Genomic DNA, 25,767 nt, shown 5'->3' with positions numbered 1-25,767 from the left:
GGGAGGGGGAGTCACTGTGAACAGGCAACATGGGGAGGGGGAGTCACCGTGAACAGGCGACGTTGGGAAGTGGGAGTCACTGTGAACAGGCAACATAGGGAGGGGGAGTCACCGTGAACAGGCAACACGGGGAGGGTGGAGTCACTGAGCAGGCAACATGGGGAGGGGGAGTTCACTGTGAACAGGCAACATGGGGAGGGGGTGGCAGTGTGAACAGGCAACATGGGAAATGGTGATTCACTGTGAAGAGACAACATGGGAGGGGGTGGCATTGTGAACAGGCAACATGGGGGGGGGGAGTCTCTGAACAGGTAACCTGGGAAGTGGATTCACTGTGAACAGCCAATACGGGGAGGGGGATTCACTGTGAATAGGCAACATAGGAAGGGGGAGTCACCGTGAACAGGCAACAAGGGGAGGGTGGAGTCACTGAGCAGGCAACATGGGGAGGGGGAGTTCACTGTGAACAGGCAACATGGGGAGGGGGAGTCACTGAACAGGCAACATGGGGAGGGGGATTCACTGTGAACAGGCAACATGGGGAGGGTGGAGTCACCGTGAACAGACAACGTGGGGAGGGGAAGTCACTGTGAACAGGCAACGTGGGGTGGGGGAGTCACTGTGAACAGGCAACATGGGGAGGGGTAGTCACTGTAAGCAGGCAACATGTGGAGGGGGAGTCACAGTGAACAGGCAACGTGTGGGGGGTGGTCTCTGAGAACAGGCATCGTGGGAAGGGGGAGTCACTGTGAACATGCAACATGGGAAGAGGGTGTCACTGTGAACAGGCAACATGCAGAGGAGGAGTCACCGTGTACAGGCAATGTGGGGAGGGGGAGTCACTGAACAGGCAACATGGGGATGGCTGAGTCACCGTGAACAGGCAACATGGGGAGACGGAGTCACTGTGAACAGTCAACATGGTGAGGGGGAGTCACTGTCAACAGGCAACATGGGGAGGGGGAGTCACTGTGAACAGGCAACATGGGGAGGAGGAGTCACCGTGTACAGGCAATGTGGGGAGGGGGAGTCACTGAACAGGCAGCATGGGGAGGGTTGAGTCACCGTGAACAGGCAACATGTGGAGGGGGAGTCATTGCAAAAAGGCAACATGGTGAGGGAGGGGTCACTGAACAGGCAACATGGGGAGTGGGTGGCAGTGTGAACAGGCAACATGGGAAATGGTGATTCACTGTGAAGAGACAACATGGGAGGGGGTGGCATTGTGAACAGGCAACATGGGGGGGGAGTCTCTGAACAGGTAACCTGGGAAGTGGATTCACTGTGAACAGCCAACATGGGGAGGGGGATTCACTGTGAATAGGCAACATAGGAAGGGGGAGTCACCGTGAACAGGCAACACGGGGAGGGTGGAGTCACTGAGCAGGCAACATGGGGAGGGGGAGTTCACTGTGAACAGGCAACATGGGGAGGGGGAGTCACTGAACAGGCAACATGGGGAGGGGGATTCACTGTGAACAGGCAACATGGGGAGGGTGGAGTCACCGTGAACAGACAACGTGGGGAGGGGAAGTCACTGTGAACAGGCAACGTGGGGTGGGGGAGTCACTGTGAACAGGAAACATGGGGACGGGGTAGTCACTGTAAGCAGGAAACATGGGGAGGGGGAGTCACAGTGAACAGGCAACGTGGGGGGGTGGTCTCTGAGAACAGGCATCGTGGGAAGGGGGAGTCACTGTGAACATGGGAAGAGGGTGTCACTGTGAACAGGCAACATGCAGAGGAGGAGTCACCGTGTACAGGCAATGTGGGGAGGGGGAGTCACTGAACAGGCAACATGGGGATGGCTGAGTCACCGTGAACAGGCAACATGGGGAGACGGAGTCACTGTGAACAGACAGCATGGGGAGGGTTGAGTCACCGTGAACAGGCAACATGTGGAGGGGGAGTCACTGTGAACAGGCAACATGGGGAGGGGGAGTCATTGCAAAAAGGCAACATGGTGAGGGGGGGGTCACTGTGAACAGGCAACATGGGGAGGTGGAGTCACTGTGAGCAGGCAACATGGTGAGGGGTGTCACTGTGAACCGGCAACATGGGGAGGGGGAGTCACTGTGAGCAGGGAACATGGGGAGGGGGAGTCACTGTGAACAGGCAACATGGGGAGGGGGATTCACACTGAACAGGCGACATGGGGAGGGTGTGTCACTATACTCAGGCAACATGGGGAGGGTGGAGTCACTGTGAACAGGCAACGTGGGAGGGAGGAGCCACTGTGAACAGGCAACATGCAAGAGGGTGTCACTTTGAACAGGCAACATGGGGAGGGGGAGCCACTGTGAACAGGCAATGTGGGGAGGGGAGTCACTGTGAACAGGCAACGTGGGGAGGGGGAGTCACTGAATTGGCAACATGGGGAGGGGGAGTCATTGCGAACAGGCAACATGGGGAGGGGAGTCGTGAGCAGGGAACATGGGGAGGGGGAGTCACTGTGAACAGGCAACATGGGAGTGGGATTCACTCTGAACAGGCGACATGGGGAGGGGGGGTGTCACTGAATAGGCAACATGGGCAGGGGGAGTTCACTGTGAACAGGCAACATGGGGAGAGGGAGTCACTGTGAACAGGCAACATGGGGTGGGGGATTCACTGTGAATAGGCAACATGGGGAGGGGGAGTCACCGTGAACAGGCGACGTTGGGAAGTGGGAGTCACTGTGAACAGGCAACATAGGGAGGGGGAGTCACCGTGAACAGGCAACACGGGGAGGGTGGAGTCACTGAGCAGGCAACATGGGGAGGGGGAGTTCACTGTGAACAGGCAACATGGGGAGGGGGTGGCAGTGTGAACAGGCAACATGGGAAATGGTGATTCACTGTGAAGAGACAACATGGGAGGGGGTGGCATTGTGAACAGGCAACATGGGGGGGGAGTCTCTGAACAGGTAACCTGGGAAGTGGATTCACTGTGAACAGCCAATATGGGGAGGGGGATTCACTGTGAATAGGCAACATAGGAAGGGGGAGTCACCGTGAACAGGCAACAAGGGGAGGGTGGAGTCACTGAGCAGGCAACATGGGGAGGGGGAGTTCACTGTGAACAGGCAACATGGGAAGAGGGTGTCACTGTGAACAGGCAACATGCAGAGGAGGAGTCACCGTGTACAGGCAATGTGGGGAGGGGGGGTCACTGAACAGGCAACATGGGGATGGCTGAGTCACCGTGAACAGGCAACATGGGGAGACGGAGTCACTGTGAACAGGCAACATGGTGAGGGGGAGTCACTGTGAACATGCAACATGGGAAGAGGGTGTCACTGTGAACAGGCAACATGCAGAGGAGGAGTCACCGTGTACAGGCAATGTGGGGAGGGGGGGTCACTGAACAGGCAACATGGGGATGGCTGAGTCACCGTGAACAGGCAACATGGGGAGACGGAGTCACTGTGAACAGGCAACATGGTGAGGGGGAGTCACTGTCAACAGGCAACATGGGGAGGGGGAGTCACTGTGAACAGGCAACATGGGGAGGAGGAGTCACCGTGTACAGGCAATGTGGGGAGGGGGAGTCACTGAACAGGCAGCATGGGGAGGGTTGAGTCACCGTGAACAGGCAACATGTGGAGGGGGAGTCATTGCAAAAAGGCAACATGGTGAGGGAGGGGTCACTGAACAGGCAACATGGGGAGTGGGTGGCAGTGTGAACAGGCAACATGGGAAATGGTGATTCACTGTGAAGAGACAACATGGGAGGGGGTGGCATTGTGAACAGGCAACATGGGGGGGGAGTCTCTGAACAGGTAACCTGGGAAGTGGATTCACTGTGAACAGCCAACATGGGGAGGGGGATTCACTGTGAATAGGCAACATAGGAAGGGGGAGTCACCGTGAACAGGCAACACTGGGAGGGTGGAGTCACTGAGCAGGCAACATGGGGAGGGGGAGTTCACTGTGAACAGGCAACATGGGGAGGGGGAGTCACTGAACAGGCAACATGGGGAGGGGGATTCACTGTGAACAGGCAACATGGGGAGGATGGAGTCACCGTGAACAGACAACGTGGGGAGGGGAAGTCACTGTGAACAGGCAACGTGGGGTGGGGGAGTCACTGTGAACAGGAAACATGGGGAGGGGTAGTCACTGTAAGCAGGCAACATGGGGAGGTGGAGTCACTGTGAGCAGGCAACATGGTGAGGGGTGTCACTGTGAACCGGCAACATGGGGAGGGGGAGTCACTGTGAGCAGGGAACATGGGGAGGGGGAGTCACTGTGAACAGGCAACATGGGGAGGGGGATTCACACTGAACAGGCGACATGGGGAGGGTGTGTCACTATACTCAGGCAACATGGGGAGGGTGGAGTCACTGTGAACAGGCAACGTGGGAGGGAGGAGCCACTGTGAACAGGCAACATGCAAGAGGGTGTCACTTTGAACAGGCAACATGGGGAGGGGGAGCCACTGTGAACAGGCAATGTGGGGAGGGGAGTCACTGTGAACAGGCAACGTGGGGAGGGGGAGTCATTGAATAGGCAACATGGGGAGGGGGAGTCATTGCGAACAGGCAACATGGGGAGGGGAGTCGTGAGCAGGGAACATGGGGAGGGGGAGTCACTGTGAACAGGCAACATGGGAGTGGGATTCACTCTGAACAGGCGACATGGGGAGGGGGGGTGTCACTGAATAGGCAACATGGGCAGGGGGAGTTCACTGTGAACAGGCAACATGGGGAGAGGGAGTCACTGTGAACAGGCAACATGGGGTGGGGGATTCACTGTGAATAGGCAACATAGGGAGGGGGAGTCACTGTGAACAGGCAACATGGGGAGGAGGAGTTCACTGTGAACAGGCAACATGGGGAGGGGGAGTCACTGTGAACAGGCAACATGGGGAGGGGGAGTCACCGTGAACAGGCGACGTTGGGAAGTGGGAGTCACTGTGAACAGGCAACATAGGGAGGGGGAGTCACCGTGAACAGGCAACACGGGGAGGGTGGAGTCACTGAGCAGGCAACATGGGGAGGGGGAGTTCACTGTGAACAGGCAACATGGGGAGGGGGTGGCAGTGTGAACAGGCAACATGGGAAATGGTGATTCACTGTGAAGAGACAACATGGGAGGGGGTGGCATTGTGAACAGGCAACATGGGGGGGGGAGTCTCTGAACAGGTAACCTGGGAAGTGGATTCACTGTGAACAGCCAATATGGGGAGGGGGATTCACTGTGAATAGGCAACATAGGAAGGGGGAGTCACCGTGAACAGGCAACAAGGGGAGGGTGGAGTCACTGAGCAGGCAACATGGGGAGGGGGAGTTCACTGTGAACAGGCAACATGGGAAGAGGGTGTCACTGTGAACAGGCAACATGCAGAGGAGGAGTCACCGTGTACAGGCAATGTGGGGAGGGGGGGTCACTGAACAGGCAACATGGGGATGGCTGAGTCACCGTGAACAGGCAACATGGGGAGACGGAGTCACTGTGAACAGGCAACATGGTGAGGGGGAGTCACTGTGAACATGCAACATGGGAAGAGGGTGTCACTGTGAACAGGCAACATGCAGAGGAGGAGTCACCGTGTACAGGCAATGTGGGGAGGGGGGGTCACTGAACAGGCAACATGGGGATGGCTGAGTCACCGTGAACAGGCAACATGGGGAGACGGAGTCACTGTGAACAGGCAACATGGTGAGGGGGAGTCACTGTCAACAGGCAACATGGGGAGGGGGAGTCACTGTGAACAGGCAACATGGGGAGGAGGAGTCACCGTGTACAGGCAATGTGGGGAGGGGGAGTCACTGAACAGGCAGCATGGGGAGGGTTGAGTCACCGTGAACAGGCAACATGTGGAGGGGGAGTCATTGCAAAAAGGCAACATGGTGAGGGAGGGGTCACTGAACAGGCAACATGGGGAGTGGGTGGCAGTGTGAACAGGCAACATGGGAAATGGTGATTCACTGTGAAGAGACAACATGGGAGGGGGTGGCATTGTGAACAGGCAACATGGGGGGGGAGTCTCTGAACAGGTAACCTGGGAAGTGGATTCACTGTGAACAGCCAACATGGGGAGGGGGATTCACTGTGAATAGGCAACATAGGAAGGGGGAGTCACCGTGAACAGGCAACACTGGGAGGGTGGAGTCACTGAGCAGGCAACATGGGGAGGGGGAGTTCACTGTGAACAGGCAACATGGGGAGGGGGAGTCACTGAACAGGCAACATGGGGAGGGGGATTCACTGTGAACAGGCAACATGGGGAGGATGGAGTCACCGTGAACAGACAACGTGGGGAGGGGAAGTCACTGTGAACAGGCAACGTGGGGTGGGGGAGTCACTGTGAACAGGAAACATGGGGAGGGGTAGTCACTGTAAGCAGGCAACATGGGGAGGGGGAGTCACAGTGAACAGGCAACGTGCGGGGGGTGGTCTCTGAGAACAGGCATCGTGGGAAGGGGGAGTCACTGTGAACATGGGAAGAGGGTGTCACTGTGAACAGGCAACATGCAGAGGAGGAGTCACCGTGTACAGGCAATGTGGGAAGGGGGAGTCACTGAACAGGCAACATGGGGATGGCTGAGTCACCGTGAACAGGCAACATGGGGAGACGGAGTCACTGTGAACAGACAGCATGGGGAGGGTTGAGTCACCGTGAACAGGCAACATGTGGAGGGGGAGTCACTGTGAACAGGCAACATGGGGAGGGGGAGTCATTGCAAAAAGGCAACATGGTGAGGGGGGGGTCACTGTGAACAGGCAACATGGGGAGGTGGAGTCACTGTGAGCAGGCAACATGGTGAGGGGTGTCACTGTGAACCGGCAACATGGGAGGGGGAGTCACTGTGAGCAGGGAACATGGGGAGGGGGAGTCACTGTGAACAGGCAACATGGGGAGGGGGATTCACACTGAACAGGCGACATGGGGAGGGTGTGTCACTATATTCAGGCAACATGGGGAGGGTGGAGTCACTGTGAACAGGCAACGTGGGAGGGAGGAGCCACTGTGAACAGGCAACATGCGAGAGGGTGTCACTTTGAACAGGCAACATGGGGAGGGGGAGCCACTGTGAACAGGCAATGTGGGGAGGGGAGTCACTGTGAACAGGCAACGTGGGGAGGGGGAGTCACTGAATAGGCAACATGGGGAGGGGGAGTCATTGCGAACAGGCAACATGGGGAGGGGAGTCGTGAGCAGGGAACATGGGGAGGGGGAGTCACTGTGAACAGGCAACATGGGAGTGGGATTCACTCTGAACAGGCGACATGGGGAGGGGGGGTGTCACTGAATAGGCAACATGGGCAGGGGGAGTCACTGTGAATTGGCAACATGGGGAGGGGGAGTCATTGTGAATAGGCAACATGGGGAGGGGAGTCACTGTGAACAGGCAACATGGGGAGGGGGAGTCACCGTGAACAGGCGACGTTGGGAAGTGGGAGTCACTGTGAACAGGCAACATAGGGAGGGGGAGTCACCGTGAACAGGCAACACGGGGAGGGTGGAGTCACTGAGCAGGCAACATGGGGAGGGGGAGTTCACTGTGAACAGGCAACATGGGGAGGGGGTGGCAGTGTGAACAGGCAACATGGGAAATGGTGATTCACTGTGAAGAGACAACATGGGAGGGGGTGGCATTGTGAACAGGCAACATGGGGGGGGGAGTCTCTGAACAGGTAACCTGGGAAGTGGATTCACTGTGAACAGCCAATATGGGGAGGGGGATTCACTGTGAATAGGCAACATAGGAAGGGGGAGTCACCGTGAACAGGCAACAAGGGGAGGGTGGAGTCACTGAGCAGGCAACATGGGGAGGGGGAGTTCACTGTGAACAGGCAACATGGGAAGAGGGTGTCACTGTGAACAGGCAACATGCAGAGGAGGAGTCACCGTGTACAGGCAATGTGGGGAGGGGGGGTCACTGAACAGGCAACATGGGGATGGCTGAGTCACCGTGAACAGGCAACATGGGGAGACGGAGTCACTGTGAACAGGCAACATGGTGAGGGGGAGTCACTGTGAACATGCAACATGGGAAGAGGGTGTCACTGTGAACAGGCAACATGCAGAGGAGGAGTCACCGTGTACAGGCAATGTGGGGAGGGGGGGTCACTGAACAGGCAACATGGGGATGGCTGAGTCACCGTGAACAGGCAACATGGGGAGACGGAGTCACTGTGAACAGGCAACATGGTGAGGGGGAGTCACTGTCAACAGGCAACATGGGGAGGGGGAGTCACTGTGAACAGGCAACATGGGGAGGAGGAGTCACCGTGTACAGGCAATGTGGGGAGGGGGAGTCACTGAACAGGCAGCATGGGGAGGGTTGAGTCACCGTGAACAGGCAACATGTGGAGGGGGAGTCATTGCAAAAAGGCAACATGGTGAGGGAGGGGTCACTGAACAGGCAACATGGGGAGTGGGTGGCAGTGTGAACAGGCAACATGGGAAATGGTGATTCACTGTGAAGAGACAACATGGGAGGGGGTGGCATTGTGAACAGGCAACATGGGGGGGGAGTCTCTGAACAGGTAACCTGGGAAGTGGATTCACTGTGAACAGCCAACATGGGGAGGGGGATTCACTGTGAATAGGCAACATAGGAAGGGGGAGTCACCGTGAACAGGCAACACTGGGAGGGTGGAGTCACTGAGCAGGCAACATGGGGAGGGGGAGTTCACTGTGAACAGGCAACATGGGGAGGGGGAGTCACTGAACAGGCAACATGGGGAGGGGGATTCACTGTGAACAGGCAACATGGGGAGGATGGAGTCACCGTGAACAGACAACGTGGGGAGGGGAAGTCACTGTGAACAGGCAACGTGGGGTGGGGGAGTCACTGTGAACAGGAAACATGGGGAGGGGTAGTCACTGTAAGCAGGCAACATGGGGAGGGGGAGTCACAGTGAACAGGCAACGTGCGGGGGGTGGTCTCTGAGAACAGGCATCGTGGGAAGGGGGAGTCACTGTGAACATGGGAAGAGGGTGTCACTGTGAACAGGCAACATGCAGAGGAGGAGTCACCGTGTACAGGCAATGTGGGGAGGGGGAGTCACTGAACAGGCAACATGGGGATGGCTGAGTCACCGTGAACAGGCAACATGGGGAGACGGAGTCACTGTGAACAGACAGCATGGGGAGGGTTGAGTCACCGTGAACAGGCAACATGTGGAGGGGGAGTCACTGTGAACAGGCAACATGGGGAGGGGGAGTCATTGCAAAAAGGCAACATGGTGAGGGGGGGGTCACTGTGAACAGGCAACATGGGGAGGTGGAGTCACTGTGAGCAGGCAACATGGTGAGGGGTGTCACTGTGAACCGGCAACATGGGAGGGGGAGTCACTGTGAGCAGGGAACATGGGGAGGGGGAGTCACTGTGAACAGGCAACATGGGGAGGGGGATTCACACTGAACAGTCGACATGGGGAGGGTGTGTCACTATATTCAGGCAACATGGGGAGGGTGGAGTCACTGTGAACAGGCAACGTGGGAGGGAGGAGCCACTGTGAACAGGCAACATGCGAGAGGGTGTCACTTTGAACAGGCAACATGGGGAGGGGGAGCCACTGTGAACAGGCAATGTGGGGAGGGGAGTCACTGTGAACAGGCAACGTGGGGAGGGGGAGTCACTGAATAGGCAACATGGGGAGGGGGAGTCATTGCGAACAGGCAACATGGGGAGGGGAGTCGTGAGCAGGGAACATGGGGAGGGGGAGTCACTGTGAACAGGCAACATGGGAGTGGGATTCACTCTGAACAGGCGACATGGGGAGGGGGGGTGTCACTGAATAGGCAACATGGGCAGGGGGAGTCACTGTGAATTGGCAACATGGGGAGGGGGAGTCATTGTGAATAGGCAACATGGGGAGGGGAGTCACTGTGAGCAGGCAACATGGGGAGGGGAAGTCACTGTGAATAGGCAACATGGGGAGGGCGATTCACTGTGAACAGGGAACATGGGGAGGGGGAGTAATTGTGAACAGGCAACATGGGGAGGGATTTACCAGGATGTTGCCTTGTATGGAGGGAATTAACTATGAGGAGAGGTTGAATAAACTCGGTTTGTTCTCACTGGAAAAACGGAGGTTGAGGGGCGACCTGATAGAGGTCTACAAAATTATGAGGGGCATAGACAGACTGGATAGTCAGAAGCTTTTTTTCAGGGTAGAGGCTTCAATTACTAGGGGGCATAGGTTTAAGGTGCGAGTGGCAAGGTTTAGAGGAGATGTACGAGGCAAGTTTTTTTACACAGAGGGTGGTGAGTGCCTGGAACCCGCTGCCGGAGGACGATGGTGACATTTGAGGGGCATCTTGACAAATACATGAATAGGATGAGAATAGAGGGATACGGACCCCGGAAGTGTAGAAGATTTTAGTTTAGACGGGCAGCATGGTCAGCACAGGCTTGGAGGGCGGAAGGGCCTGTTCCTGTGCTGTACTTTTCTTTGTTCTTTATTCTTTGTTCTTTGTAAGTGGCCATTTAATGTGGCCAATTCACCTACCCTGCACGTCTTTTTGGGTTGTTGGGGTGAGACCCGCAGACACGGGGAGAATGTGCAAACTCCACACGGGCAGTGACCTGGGGCCAGGATCGAACCAGGGCCTTGGTGCCATGAAGCAGCAGTGCTAACCACTGCGCCGCTGTGCCTGTGGCCTCAGAGGACAATCTATGGTAATTATATCCTTCCTCAGGTAAAGAGACCCAAACTACACACAATACACCAGGTGTGATCGCAGCAGGTGTGTTGTTGGTGGAGCAGACACGAGGGGCCGAATGGCCTTCTGCAGCTATATATTATTAAATGTCCAAGACTTGATGGAAGAGCCGAACTTTTCTAGCGTTATTTCCATTATTTAAAAAATGGAATTTACAGAATGTGGGGCTCGCTGGCTAGGCCGCCAGTTATTGCTCATCCTGAATTGCCCTTGAGAAGGTACTGGTAAGCTGCCTTCCTGAATTGCTGCAGTTCCTAACCCATAGACTGTTAGAGAGGGTGCTTCAGGATTTTTGATCCAGAGACAGTGGAGGAATGGTGATATATTTCCAAGTCAGTCTGGTGAGTGACTTGGAGGGGAACCCCAAGGTGGTGCTGTTTTGATGTGTCTGCTGCCTTTGTCCTTCCAGATGCTAGTCATCTTGAAGGTACTGCCAAAGAAGCCTTGTTGAGTTCCTGCAGTGCATCATGCAGATGGGACACACGGCTGTCGCTGTTGGTCAGTGGTAGAGGGATTGAATGTTTGTGGATGGGGTACTAATCAAATGGGTTGCTTTTGGTAGGACTCCCATACGAGAATCTCAACAATTTGTAAGGCTGTGAGGGAAGTCTGCTAAACCACAGGAGTGATAAAACTGATGAATAAGTATCTTTTATGTTAAAACAAACTTTAATTTAAACACAAAATCAATCACATTTGCAACACGGTAATAGCTTTGCAATTAACAGTCAAATGAAAGGAAATAAAATCTTTAATTCCCTATCTGCACCTGCCACTATATATTCCAATTAAGCAACCCAATGCAGTTCAAATGCCACTTATAAATAAAGTTAACAATAAAGGTTACTTGCGTTTTGTGCAGACCTTTGCAGAGAGATCCTTTCGGGAACAACCTGATAATTCTTTATCTTGTCAGACTAAAATCCTATGGCAAAGTACAAAACTACAGGCGGACCAGGCTCCTCCTATTCATTACATCATCTGTATCCCACGCTTGAGGTATTCTACAGTCCTCTCCCATTAAGATGTTCTATAACCAGCTTAGCTTGGACAAAACACAATCCCTCACAAATTACCCACACAACAGGGAACCTTCAAAACATACACAATATTCCTATAGCTATATATATATATAAATGTAAACAAGTAAATGGTTAAAATCAATGTTTATCTCACCTTTATGATCCCTTAATCACAGCTTTAGCAGACATACTGCCTGTATGTATTTGAAGCCATGGTTTTTTAATAACATTACTCCAATAAAATATAATATATAACAATTTTCTACATTCATCACATTTTGTCCTGGATAGTGTAGAGCTTCTTGAGTGTTTTGGAGCTGCACATATCCAGGCAAGTGGGGAGTATTCCATCACACTCCTGACTTGTGCCTTGTGGTGGACAGGTTTTGGAGAGTTAGAAGGTGAGTTACTCACGGCAGGATTCCTAGCCTCTGACCTGCTCTTATAGCCACAATATTTATATGACAGTGCAGTTCAGTTTCTGGTCAATATCTAGCCAGGATGTTGATTGTCGGAGATTCAGCGATGGTAATGCCATTGAATGTGCAGGGGCGATGGATAGATTCTCTCATGCTGGATATGTTCATTGCCTAGTTTTTGTGTGGCACGAATGTTTCTTGCAACTTATCTGCCCAAACCTAGATATTGTCCAGGTCTATTGAATTTGGACATGGGCTGCTTCATTATTTGAGGAGTCGCAAATGGTGCTGAACATTGTGCAGTTATTAGCAAACATCCCCACTTCTGACCTTATGATGGATAAAAGATCATTGATGAAGCAGCTGGTTTGGCCGAGGACACTGCCCTGAAGAGCTCCTGCAGCAATGTCATGGAACTAAGATGATTTCCCTCCAATAACCCCAACCATGGCGTAACCCCAACTGTAATGAGGTCAAAAGCTGAGTGACCCTAGCGGAACCCAAACTGAGCGTTAGTGAGCAGGTTATTGCTGAGTAAGACAAAACAAAGAATTATAGACCAGTAGGTCTGATGTCGATAGGGGGGGGAAATTCTGGAATCCATTATCAAAGATTTTATAGCAGAGCACTTAGAAAACAGTGACAGGATTGGACAGAGTCAGCAAGGATTTATGAAGGGGAAATCATGCTTGACAAATCTACTGGACGTCTTCGAGGATGCAACAAGTAGAATTGACAAGGGGGAGCCAGTGGATGTGGTATATTTGTAATTTCAGAAGGCTTTTGACAAAGTCCTGCATAAGAGATTAGTGTGTAAAATTAAAGTGCATGGAATTAGGGATCATGTATTGAGATGGCTAGAAAACTGGTTGGCAGACAGGAAACAAAGACTAGGAATTAACGGGTCTTTTTCCAATTGGCAGGCAGTGACTACTGGTATAACGCAGGGATCAGTGCTAGGACCACGCTATTCACAATATATATTAATGACTTAGATGATGGAACAAAATGTCATGGGCGAAATTCTCCTACCCGCCCCGCCACATTTCTGCTCCGACCGGCCGGCGGGAGTCTCCCTAACACCGGCCGGTCAATGGGGTTTCCCATTGTGGGGCAGCCCCACACCGTCGGGAAACCCCCGGGCGCCGGCAAAACGGAGACTCCCGCCGGCGGAGAATGACGCCCCAGATCTCCAAATTTGCAGATGCCAAGTTGGGTGGGAGGGTGAGCTGTGAGGCGGATGCAGAGATCCTTCAATGTGCTTTGGTCAAAGTTGAGTGAGTGGGCAAATGAATGGCAGATGCAGGACAATATGGAAAAATGCGAGGTTATCCACTTTGGTAGCAAACACAAGAAGGCAGACTATTAAATTAGGGAGAGGGGAATGGGCAACAAGAACAGGGTGGCCTCATACACCAATCACTGAAGTTAAGCATGCAGACACAACAGGTGGTAAAGAAGGCAAATGTTATGTTGGCCTTCATAGTGAAAGGATTCGAGTACAGGAGCAGGGATGTCTTGCTGCAATTATACAGGGCCTTGGTGAAGACAGACCTGGAATATTGTGTGTGCAGTTTTGGTCTCCTTATCTGAGGAAGGATGTTCTTGCTCTAGAGGGAGTGCAGCAAAGGTTTACCAGGCTGATTCCTGGGATGGCGAGATTGATGTATGAGGAGGGATTGAATCGGCTAGGATTGTAATCACTGGAGTTCAGAAGAATGAGGGAAGATCTCGTAGAAACCTATAAAGTTCTAACAGGACTAGACAGGGTAGATGCAGGAAGGATGTTCCCGATGGTGGGTGTGTCCAGAACCAGGGGTCACAGTCTGAGGATACGGGGTAGACCATTTAGGACAGAGATGAGGAGATGCTTCTTCACCCAGAGAGTGGTCGGCCTGTGGAATTCGTTACCACAGGAAGCAGTTGAGATTGGAACGTTGTATGTTTTCAAGAAGCAGTTTGATAAGCACTTAGGGCAAAGGGGATAATAATTAGTGTCACAAGTAGGCTTACACTAACAGAGCAATGAAGTTACTGTGAAAATCCCCAAGTCACCCCTGAGGGAGAATTCAGAATGTCCAATTCACCTAACAAGCACGCTTTTTGGGACTTGTGGGAGGAAACTGGAGCACTCGGAGGAAACCCATACAGTCACGGGGAGACCGTGCAGACTCTGCAAAGACAGTGACCCAAGCCAGGAATCGAACCCGGGTCCCTGGTGCTGTGAAACAATAGTTCTAAATAACATTCTGTGACTTTGACAAAGATAAACTAACCCTCAGCTTCCATCTTGACTTGTCCGAAGCCTTTGATTATGATTGACTTGACTGCAGCAACCTCCTCCATTGCCTCTCCACTATTGTCCAACTGGGTGGGGCTTCATTCACCTGGTTCCAGTCTACAATGGCTTCTCTTCCCACTCCAGCACCATTGGGCAAAATTTTCCAAGAAAGTGCTGGAATAACTGAGAAAAGCAGTGTGAAACATGCTGAGATCACACGTGCCCCACGCCATTGGGAACTCGACCGGTTGTGGGCGGAGCATCGGGAGGCGGGCCTCCAGCAGTGTCCTGAGGCCGTCGATATGTGGTGCGGCTATGGAGGGGCAGAGCATCGCGAAAGCGGCGCCGCCCCCGATTTGGTCGGGAATTCGGATTCTCCGGCCGTTCGCCGAACGCGATTTCGGCATTGACGACCAGAGATTCCAGCCCCACATCACTCAAGCACAGCCTGCCCCTCACACCAACATATCACTGACAGAGGAAATAAACGGGAAGGGGTGGGAAATACTAATTCACTTCGGAATGCTGATACAAAGCATCGACCTTTCATATGGAAAAGGAAGACTTGAGCCCGGACCCCCCTAAAGCTGGGACCCTGATGTTTAGCACTGATGTACCCCCATGCCCCCTCCCCTCCGTGCGCTACCCCCCCCCCCCCCCCCCCCAAACACCCCCCTCCCCGCCAGGCTCCTGGGTGCGGTGCCTTTGATTTTAACACAGGTGCTGGAATGGAGGAAGGTTTGGGAATAAGGTACTCGACGCCGAGCTCGGTCCACTCTTGATCTTTTACAAATGACTTGAACTAGGGACCTTGGGATTTTGACTACAAAAATTGTCATGGTTACAAAATTAGGAAGTTTAGCAAAACAATTGGAATGCCTAGAAAAAGAGTTTAGGAGGCAGGCTAATGGAATGGGCATACAGGTGTCAAATGCAATTGAACGTGGATAAACCTGAGTTCATTAACATTAAGCAAAAATCAAGAAATGGAAGTATACAGTTAATGGTGTTCAAACACAGAGATTCCTGACCATGCAACCTCTGAAAAGGTCAGCACCATTTATTATAATATATAGACCTATCTGTCTAATGCCTGTTGTGAGGATATTGTTAATTGGCAATTAGTGACAATTATTTGCTGATCATAGATTTCTAAAGTCTAGCGAATGAAGCCAGTTGAAATTTTGAGGCAATAACAAAGTTGTTTTGCTCCCCTACTTATCCTGAGAGTATGACCCCACGTTCTAGATGAGAAAGTTTCTAATTCCAGAATTTTAATGTCATAATTTACCAAGCAGCTGTGATCCCCGTGCCCCCGAAATGTTTCATCAGCTTGGACAACATACTGCACTGGTGAAATACCCACAACAGTAATCTCATAGGAAACGCAGCCGAAATGCAGCATCTTCTCCCAAGTCAATGTGCCCAGCATTGAGACCCTAATCACTCAAATCCAGCTCTCCGGGGCAGGACATGCCCTGCTGTTAGTAAGTCTCACGTCAGACTCACAAAGCAACTGCTCTACTCTGAGATCAGAATCTGTAGAGTCACTGCAGGACAGAAGGAGGCCATTTGGCCCAGCGAGTCTGCACCAACCCTCCGTATGAGCACAACCTGTAACGCCGTAATCCCCACCTAACTTGCACGTCTTGGGACTGTGGGAGGAAACCGGAGCGCCCGGAGGAAACCCACAGAGGCAAGGAGGGGAATATGCAAACTCCACACAGTCACCCAAAACTGGAATTGTTCCCTGGTGCTGTGGAGCAGCAGTGCTAACCAATGTGTCACTGGGGTACAAATCTGTGTTATGAACAAGCACACCATCCAACTGATGGGCAGCAACCTGTATATGGCTGGCGGGTAGGGAGGTGGGAGGCATTGGGATGTTTTGCCAACGCTGGTCTGTGAAATGTACAAGGCTCATATGAGGAACTCATTCTACTGATATGAGCTTGTGCATTTTCAATGTTGGAAAGTTGACTGCCTACGTAGACATGTAGCGAGTGGTCTCTTTTAATCCAATGCATGAAGAATCCCTTTTAATAAATTCAGATTAGTTTAATTCCTTTTTAATTCGTAAGTCGGTTTCATACATAGTGGGCACCGTACAAAATGACATTGAACTATTTGGTTGTTGGTCACAGCCGTGTACCACTGGCAACTTGTCATGGCCACGTGTGCCCTGGATCCGAACCGTTTGACCATCTGTTAGAGGGCCAAGTCAGAGGGCACGATGCTCCTGACAAATTCCAAAGTGCGGGTTTCTTGGTGCTTGGCCAGCAATACTATTCAATGTCAATTATCCACTTAACGAGGCCTCACAGGCTTCCCACGTCGAATACCGGCCTTGCCAGCTGCTTCACCGGGACCACGCCCACCAGCAAACGCCCCCCCCCCAACAACGCGGAGAAACACTTAGATTGCTCAGCCAACCCCAGCCAGCTCGCAGCAATGACGCTGAGGAGACCGGTCCCAGGTTTCGGGGTCGCTGACCGGGGAGGCTCCTGGACGCAGTGGAGGCCAGGAGGGATGTCCTGTGCCCCCGGGGTTCCCTGAGGGTGAGCCACAAGGCAGCCATAGCTGCCTGGAACGAGGTAGTGGCAGCAGTCAGCTCGGGGAGTGTGACCAGGACTGGCCTACAGTGTCGGAAAGTCAATGACCTACAATGAGCAGCAAGAGTGAGTAGGGACCAACGTCCACCACCCCAAACCCCCCAAGGGAGCATCCCCCCAGGTGACTCCCAAACCTCCCTCCATCCCCCCTTCAGCACTCCCTCCACCCACTCCTTCAACCCTCCGTTCACCCCCCCCCCTCACACAACTGTGAACCATGCGTGTGGCTAATGATGTCCTCTCTGTGTCCCCTCAGGAAAAGCCCTCGCATAATCAGCGCTGGGGTGCCAGACTTCAGAATCCTCACCTCCTTCAAGGAGCGGGCCCTGGAGGTGATTCGTGTGGCCGAGGATATGGCGGTCACCAACGCGGAGGCTGGCGGACGCCACAGAGATGAGGAGCCACTGGGTTCCATCCGGAGCACCTGTCAAACGTGAGTAGTGATTGCCTCACTGACTGACCCATCCCTGACCATCTGTCCATTCTCCCGCAGGCCCAGCCACTGACGTCGCCGGCCCATCCTGGGCAGCCTCTCTCCTGACTCCAGGGAGAACACCTCAGAGGAGAAACTCCAAGGATGCAACTGTTATAGTGGCGGCACAGCTGTCATCCCACCCTCCACCAGCGCAGATACACACACCTCGGTGGGACATGTTAGTGGTCAGGCTTCTGGGGCACAATCTGGTGAGCACCACACAGCTGCTGATGTACATCAGGTGGAGGCAGGAACCCCCCCAGGCGAGACAGCTGTTGGAGGTCTGCTGGATCCCTGGACCCAGCTGGGTCCCAGCCTGATGCTGCGCCTGTGGAACAGGTCATCCCAGAGCTGATGGAGACGTTGGAGAGCGGCTGGGGCATTCAGAGGGAGATGTCAGCGTCACTCCGGCAGATCCATAGCTGATTGGAAGAGTCCCAGAGGCAGGAGCTGATGCCGGCAATGAGTAGCACCGAGGACAACACTGCTAGGGTGGCGACCGCAGTTGAGAGCCTGGTGCACAATGTCAGCACCATGAGTGAAGGTGTCCAAGCATTGCGGAGTCGGTGTCGGCCATGGCTGAGGGTCTTGGCAGTATGTCTGCCTCATTGGGGGATGTCACCCAGTACCAGATGAGCGTCTGCGCGACATGTCCCACTCTCAGATGGGATTGGCCGAGGCGCTGTGGAGCTTGTCCCAGTCTCTGGTGGGCATGGCTGAGGCACTGCAGAGCATGGCCTGGTCACTGAGGGGCATCGCTGAGGGCAGCGACAAGATGGTGCGGACCATGAGGAAGCACCAGGGCTGGCAGAGCCAGATGATGCAGGGGCAGTTGGGGTCCGAAACAGCTGCCCCTCTGTCCCAAGGTGAACCATAGGGCCCTATGGGCATCGACCGGGAGGAGGGGGGCCCTGTGCCAAATCGGACCCTTCCCATGGGGCGGTGATGGTGGCCACCAGCACTCCCGAGTTGCATCTCTCTGATGAGGCTGCATTCCGGGGTCAGCACACGGGACAGGGCGGCATGGCTGTGCATGTGCTGCTGACAAATGAGCCGGGGCCCTCAGGCCCCAGAGCCCTCGGAGGATGCCCGCCAGGGACATCGAGGGCCACGGGATGAGGTAGGCAGCTGGCTTCCTCCACCTCAGATGTGCATCCTGGGGAAACACCAAGACGTAGTGGTAGAGCTAAGAGGTCCAGGCATGTTGATGATCACTGAGGGCACCGGGGTAGGGGGGAGGGGTTAGGTAGGAGATGGTGAGGGGACCTCAGGGGTTGGGGTGACGGCACTATCGGGAATGGGGTTATACAGCACATTAAACAATTTTTGCACAACCATTATGATGCCTGTCTCTCCAGGCAACCCGTCCTCCCCGTGGCACCCACCCACCCTCCGGCCGTAGTCGTATCCCAGGAGCTGTGTCCATCCCCTGGGTGTTCGGATGTTGGCTGCTGCGTGTGTGGTGTTGCCTCCCGCACTGTTCAGGCACAGAGTCCAGGCATCAAGGTGCGGTCGGAATGCTAGGCAATGACTCCCACACGCTACATGGCCCGCCTACCCACGGGAACCTACTTGGCATGTTTCAAGCGCTCACTTAACCACGATTGACAATTCCTTAGCGATAAACTTCAGCCGTGCAGCCAAATTCCTCAGCAGTCATTGGGGGTCATGGCTGAGGGTCTTGGCAGTATGTCTGCCTCACTGGGGGATGATCGGTGGGGCAGACGGACAGGGACAGAGGTTTCCCCCCCCCCTGGAATGGGGTTGGGTCCAAGGGTTGACATGGTGGTGCCATGAGCGAATGCCCCCCCCACAGTACCTCCCCCCCCCCCCCCCCCACCCTCCCATGGCGGCACACCCCTGTGGAGGGTCCCCCACCTCCCCTGCCGAGCACTGGGGTGGCAAGGCCAGTGCCCCCCCCCGGTCTCTGCCTGTGAGCAAAGATGGCTACTCACTTCCTCGGCTCCCCACAGAAGCCCTTCCATCAGGTTCATGTTTTTCAAAAGGAGTACTAATCAGTACCAGCGTGAACATTTGCTGGGGAGGCCAGTAAACAGGAGGCTGTTGGATAACAGGTGCTTCTCATTAATCACATGGAAATGGGGCTTAAGTGGTGATAATTGGTTTCTCGCCACGCTCCGGTGAGATTCCAATTTCGCCGATAGGAGCAGGCCGGTGGCATCACAAACTGTTTTTGGCCTCTCCCGTTGTTCACCAGCCTCGTTAAGCTTGAACGCCCGTAGTGTATTTCCCCTCCTAATCGGCATTCCATGAGAGAACCGCTCACGTTGCTTTCGAGCTTGGCGTGCAAACGAGCCGTGGCAAGAGGAAGCGAGGTCCTAGTGCACTGAGAGAATACTCGTTGTGCTGACATGGACAGGCCCTGTCGTGGTAGATCTCGCAGGCTGAGGAGTGCAGCATAGTAGGCTGTGCGATTCCGGACAGGTTTCATAAGTAGATGCTTGGTTGAGCGAGTCTGTGGGGACAGAGGGAACCTGGGCCTGCCGTGAACGATGACAAACCCAGCCATGCCATTCGCCAGTTCTACAGGAAAGGGATCACACGATAAACCCCAAAGATCCCAGCAGCTTGGCTGACCCGTGTGTGAAGCCCACCTAGTGCTGGCTCGCTTGGCTCCTCCTGGCATTTGGAGTGCTCTCGGAAACCCCCGGCAGAGAGGATCATGCTCTGCCACCAGGCCACAAACCGTCTGTGGATTGACCATGAGGGTTTGCACTTGTCAGGAAGGGTACATCAGGGATCCTGAATTCAGAGTAGACCTTCTGTCCTGGCTGCATTTCCTCTTGATAATTCCCTTCGGTACATGAGCCAATGCCAGCCGATCTTGGGAGGAAAAGCTAAACTGAGTTCTCAAAATGATGGTCAATGCTGAGACAGAAGATTTATTTCTAGCCTACCACTTTCTCTTCTATCACAGAAATTTGTGTTTACGGTCATTTTTAAGAGGTCATTTGTTCGATAAGGTGAACTATTAGCATAGGCCTTTCCTTAGTATATTTAGCCCCACTCAGCTGTTCTTTCCCCGTAGCCCTGTAATATTTCCTCCCCCCTTATCGAGGGATGGGATCTATAGCAGGTAAATGGAGTTAAGGTGTGGATCATCCATGATCTGGCTAAAGGGAAGGGGCTAAAGGGGCTGAATAGCCTCCTCCTAATCCTATGCTTCCTATCTAAAATCGGCAGGGGTGACTCCAGAGCTGATGAGCATGAATGATCATTGGGAAGGTAGCATGATGATACCAGGAACCCTAGGGAATGATCACTGGCAAGGAGCTAGTGTTTGGAGTAGGATGTTTGACAGTAGATGCCAACTGTTGGACAGAGCCAAAGCTGCAGAGGCCCGAGGACACATCAGAGCCTGAGTGAGCGCTCCTCCTCTTGGCCCACAGGGACTTCTTCTATCATATAAATCGCTTGGCCTTTTCTGGTCACTTTGCTGATTCCCAGTTGGTCTTGAAGAGTTTTCTCATGCTTTTAATTTTTTTAATAATAAGATGATGCAACACCAACAACATTATAGGGCCACTATCAAGTAGGCCCCACTGTGCACAGTGAAAATATATAGATCATTCCTCCAGCCATTTCAGGATCTTCCTGTGTGTTTATCTGGTTCACCATTAATGATATAATCCATATCTTCATCCATCTTTTGTACTGTTGTGCCTGTCCAATAATCTCCTATATATCAGCTCAGCAGCGACAGAACAGAGCTGGAGGGAGATAATTAGATTCCAAATGGCAGCTGAAGTTGACTGTGGAAGAAAATGTAGAAGGAACCTGGTACATTTAGGATTGGAGTGTTCACACATATTACCCTCTTGCATCAATGAGCAGAATACCTACGTTTCCAGCACTTATCAAAGTCCTGGTGAATCCCACATTGCTTTCCATTGAAAGCAGTCAATACGAAATAGGAGGGGTGGTGGTATTGTCACTGGGCTAGTAATTCGGAGACCCAAGGTAATACTCAGGGGATCCAGGTTCGAATCTGACCACGGCAGATGATGAATTTGAATTCAGTAAAAGTCTGGAATTAAAAAGTCTAATTAATGGTAACCATGAAACCATTGTCGAGTGTTGCAAAAACCCACCTGGTTCACTTTAGGAAAGGAAATCTTCCATCCTTACCTGTTCTGGCCTACATGAGAGCAATGGGGTTGACTCATAACTGCTCCCCCCAGAGCAATGAGGGATGGCCAGAATTTTTTTTTAAAATTAAGGGATTGTTAAAACACCCCGGGCGGGATTCTCCACTCCCACGCCGAAGTGGCCGCGCCGTCGTGAACGCCGTCGAGGTTCACGACGGCACGGAGCGGCCCCGGTCCCGACCGATTCAGGCCCTGACAATGGGCCAGGATCGGGGCCGCGTCATCTACACGCGCCAGGCCTTGTCGCCCGCGTAAAAGCGGCGCCGCATAGATGATGCGGCCGGCGCCGCATAACGGGCGTCATCCGCGCATGCGAGGTTGCCGTCCTCTCTAAGTCCGCCCCGCAAGAAGATGGGGGACGGATCCTGCGGGGCCGCAGAAGGAAGGAGGTCCTCCTTCAGAGAGGACGGCCCGACGATCGGTGGGCACTGATCGCGGGCCACCCCACATTCCAGGTAAAGCCCGGTGCAGGATCCCCCCTTGCCTCCCCCACAGGCCGCCCCCCCAGCGTTCACGCACCACCCACGACTGCAGCGACCAGGTGTGGACGGCGCCGGGGGGGAACCCGCCATTTTGGCCTGGCCGCTCGGCCCATCCGGGCCTCAGAATAGCAGGGATGCCGGAGAATCTCCATTTCCGGTGTCTCCGGTGATTCTCCGGCCTGTGGCCCGCGAAACTCGACCGGGCCGTTCCCGCCGCTTGGGAGAATCGTGGGAGGGCGTTGGACCGGCGTCCCCGGAAATTTTGGCAGCCCAGGCGATTCTCCCAACCGGCGTGGGAGTGGAGAATCGCGCCCCCCCCAAGCCTAAATAATGACCAAAATTGAAAGGAAACCAATTCAGTCATCCAAAATGCTGCCCACTTTCGTTATTTTTGGCGCGAAGAAAAAAATGGCCCGTAACGTCCTGAAGATTTAAGTCGCTGGTGCGCCACACCTGGAAATGCAGGGGTTCAGGCATGCACGCTGATAACGTGCGGCGCTTAAACTCACAGCCGTTTTTCTTTCCCTGCTTGAAGCCCTGAACTGCTGAATGAATAATCCAGCTGCAGCGCTAGCTTGGGGCACTTACCTGGATTTTTGGTGAGTTTTTAAACCTTTTTATTTACACAGACTTTTTTCAGTCTAGCAAAGGCAGGAGACACCGGGAGACATTTTTCTTTGTAGGTTAAAGTTGTATTTTATTAGTGCTTAGTGTTTATAAGTATGTTGAAAATGCAAATAAAATGAAAGGAAGATATATTTTGTTTTAAACTTTGGTTTGTCATGCGACTGTTAATTCCATGAAAAGGGTATTTTACTGTATAAAGTGAGTTTGAAGTCACAGAAGGTGAAAGAATGATTTTTTAACACCTTTTGTTTGTCATGAGCATGTTAAAGGAACTATAGTGGGTAGAATGCGGTGATCATTCTTTAACAGGTCCACTTAAGATCCTCAGTGTTACTGGTAATGGTTCTGTGGGTCCTTGTGTGCCTGATGGGCCCGATCCTGGCGGCACGGTAGAACAGTGGTTAGCACTGTTGCTTCACAACGCCAGGGACCCGGGTGCGATTCCCAGCTTGGGTCACTGTCTGTGTGGAGTCTGCACGTTCTCCCCATGTCTGCGTGTGTGCTCCGGTTTCCTTCCACAAGTCCCGAAAGACGCCCTTGTTAGGTAATTTGGACATTCTGAATTCTCCCTCTGTGTACCCAAACAGGTGCCAGAATGTGGCGACTAGGGGATTTTCACAGTAACTTCATTGCAGTGTTAATGTAAGCCTACTTGTGACAGTAATAAAGATTATCATTATTATGTTTAATCACTCACTTGGCAGGAGTTTAAAAAGGTAAGATTGGTCCTTGGATGCTAAATCACGGGTGTTCCTTTCTCAGGCTCCTTTTCCAGGCCTCCTCTTGCCGTCGGGTGTTCCCAAAGAATTGACTCTTCAATCAGGAGGTTCCTCCAAGTAGGTCTCTTCTGAGCAAAGTTCTCCCAGGCATTGATGTCTATGTTCCATTTCTTGAGGTAAACCTATAAGGTGTCTTTGAAGACCTTCCTTTGTCCTCCTCTTGTTTGGGATCGTTCCTTGAGCTGGGTGAAGAAGATTTGCTTTGGCCGTCGAGACTGACATTTGGGCTGAGTTGGTTTCAGATTATCATGGTCTTGCTACTGGTGCTATTGACTCCTTCAAGGACACTAATGTTAGCAAGCCTGTACTCCAAACGGAATCAGAGCTAATGTACATTTGGATTTTGCAATGTATTTTAAGCTGAGTTGTTTATGAATCTCCCTGATATAATGTTCATCCTTAGAAGCCTCAGCAATTACTTTAAATGATTTAACAAAGTTTAATGCCTTACTTGATATATGCAAGTCTCCTGTAAGCTAATGTGAACTATCTCTCTGACAGGTATTGCAACAAATCAACCACCCACCCCTGAGAGTGCACTGCTAAAGACCATCCCGAAATGATGTCAGAGGACACTGCACTTCAGCAGCTGCTGCTTTCGGACATTGAGCTTGTCAATTAGCGATTGTCAAAGCCCTCCCCTTCCCTCCCTCGTCCCTCCCTCCCACCTCATCCCTCCCTGCCCCCTTCCCACACTCTCTTCCCCCCCCCCCCCCCTTCCCTCCCTCCCCATTACAAATAGACAGGACCATTGTGTTTAAGTGAGAAAATATATTTTATTGCAAGACATTTGTAAAAGTAGAGGCAGTTTTATTTCATTGTTCAGCTGGTAAAGTCAAAAGTTATGTTAAATGTTAACTCGTTTCTAAGTTTTGTATTCATAAAATAATTTTCATTAATAAATGTTTTACATTAAACTTTAAAAGATTCTACAAATGTTTTATTGAAGCATCAGAACACACCATTTAATTGAGATAATTATAAATGAATAAGATAATTGAAGTACACAATGTAGAAACATATTTAACATGCGTAACAGTGGTTAGCACTGTTGCCTCACACCAGGGATCCATGTTCTACTCGGACCTTGGGTGACTGTCTGGTGTTTGTAAATTCTCCTCCTGTCTGCATGGGTTGCCTAGAACCATGGAATAGGACCATATAATTCCTATAGCACAGGAGCCATTCTTCTGCACTGCATTGATTCTATAATTACAATTTTTAAAAAAACGATGTTACAAGGGGCGGGATTCTCCGACCCCCCGCCGGGTCGGAGAATCGCTGGGAGCTGGCATGAATCCCGCCCCCGCCGGTTGCCGAATTCTCTGGCACTGGCTATTCGGCGGGGGTGGGAATCGCGCCGTGCCGGTTGGCGGGCCCCCCCAGCGATTCTCCGGCCCGCGATGGCCCGAAGTCCCGCTGCTGTCATGCCTGTCCCGCCGGCGAGAATCAAACCACCTCTCTTACCGGCGGGACTAGGCGGTGCGGGCGGGCTCCGGGGGTGCCCCCACGGTGGCCTGGCCCGCGATCGGGGCCCACTGATCCGCGGGCGGGCCTGTGCCGTGGGGGCACCCTTTTCCCTCCGCCTCGGCCACAGCCTCCGCGATGGCCGACGCGTAAGAGACACAACCTCCGCGCAATCGTGGGGATGACGTCAGCGGCCGCTGACGCTCCTGCGCATGCGCGGACTTCCGCCGCCCGGCAAAGTCCTTTCGGCCTGGCTGGCATGGCGCCAAAGGCCTTCCACGCCAGCCGGTGGAGCGAAAACCACTCCGGCGCGGGCCTAGCCCCTCACGGTGAGTGCTTGGCCCCTAAAGGTGCGGAGAAATCCCCACCTTTGGGTCGGCCCGACGCCGGAGTGGTTCCCGCCACTCCATCCCGCCGGGACCCCCCGCCCCTCCAGGTAGGGGAGAATCCCGGCCAAGGATAGAGACAACAAAAAGCCCTGGGGCGTTTTAAAATCTTATCACCATAATCTAAATTAAAACATAGAAACATTTTTAAGAATGCCACATGAAAAATTATATGATAATAGAGTGCAGATTTTTTTATAGTTTCACAGATATAAAACAAATAACCAAGCCTATGTTCACTTATAAATAATCACCATTAATCATAAAAAGATAAAAAAATATACTTTAAAAGAATCAACAATAAAAGTAACGCTCGTTTAAAAGAAAGCAAAATAATCTGTTAAAAGAAACGTCAACGCACCTTTAAAACAGTTTTTAAAAATAGT

The 25,767-nt window shown here is 52.8% G+C and overlaps 1 long non-coding RNA gene across 1 annotated transcript; it reads left to right on the top strand.

Moving 5' to 3' along the window:
- Positions 1 to 17,264: 17,264 nt before the first annotated feature.
- On the top strand, positions 17,265 to 24,202 carry LOC140395908 (uncharacterized). The gene is made up of 3 exons (XR_011936386.1): positions 17,265 to 17,429; positions 23,512 to 23,644; positions 24,030 to 24,202. It is a non-coding gene; the product is annotated as an uncharacterized lncRNA (long non-coding RNA).
- Positions 24,203 to 25,767: the final 1,565 nt, after the last annotated feature.

Source organism: Scyliorhinus torazame, chromosome 19 (genome assembly GCF_047496885.1).
Source record: "Scyliorhinus torazame isolate Kashiwa2021f chromosome 19, sScyTor2.1, whole genome shotgun sequence".
Taxonomy (NCBI): domain Eukaryota; kingdom Metazoa; phylum Chordata; class Chondrichthyes; order Carcharhiniformes; family Scyliorhinidae; genus Scyliorhinus; species Scyliorhinus torazame.
Note: the sequence above shows the minus strand (reverse complement) of the source record. Positions and strands in the feature narration are given on the sequence as shown.